Source organism: Tarenaya hassleriana, unplaced genomic scaffold (assembly GCF_000463585.1).
Source record: "Tarenaya hassleriana unplaced genomic scaffold, ASM46358v1 Cleome477, whole genome shotgun sequence".
NCBI lineage: Eukaryota > Viridiplantae > Streptophyta > Magnoliopsida > Brassicales > Cleomaceae > Tarenaya > Tarenaya hassleriana.
In genome coordinates this window covers 45,951-46,806 of record NW_010967467.1, presented here as the reverse complement: position 1 = coordinate 46,806, position 856 = coordinate 45,951, and positions in this window count along the sequence as shown.

The window sequence follows — 856 nt, the reverse complement described above, 5'->3', positions numbered from 1 at the left end:
CGGGTCGCTCGCTTCTACAGTACCCGGATCGTTTTTGCTCAGAGAAAACGGGCGGGTCGCCCATTCTTACGGGCGGTCGCTCGCGTGAACAGCGTCATTGCTCAGACAATTCGGGCGGGTCGCCCGTTTTTTACACTGGGTCGCCCATTTTTGGTCCCGGTCGCTCGCGTGAACAGTGTCGCTGCGCAGACAAAATGAGTTGGTCGCCCATTTTTCGGGCGGGTCGCCCGCGTGAACAGTGCCGCTGCTCAGACAAAATGAGCTGGTCGCCCATTTTTCGGGCGGGTCGCCCGGCATCTACTTTCAAGCTATGAGAACCACCATTTCTCCATCTTGCCTCACCAAGATAATACGGCACACCCAGCTTTGGCATGGCCCATGACACGTACGATCGAGGCCTTGACAAGTGCTTTACTCATAGAGCTCCTAGATCTAACCGGTTTCTGTGCATTGATTGTACATAATCCGAACAGACCATCCATTCGATTATGTATTCCCAATCTCGAAGCTCCCACTCAATCAAGCATATCCAATATCTTGATTAAGTTACATGCATTCATTCACTATGGACCATCCATAAGAATAAATCATGTCTATTTGAGTTGCAGTTGATCAGATTAAGCAACGGTTGCGTAATCAGACCTAGAAAATGAAAAATTTCGGAATCTGGACCTCTGACCGTCCGTTCTAGGTGTGGAACGGACGGACCAGTCTCTGAGAACTCCTGGAACGGACGGTCCATAAGTATAGAACGGACGGTCCGCAAATCATCGTGGAACGGACGTTCCATGAGCTGGAACGGACGGTCTGACACTCAGACCGTCCGGTCCAGGTTCGCAGTCCGTTTAATCCCGTT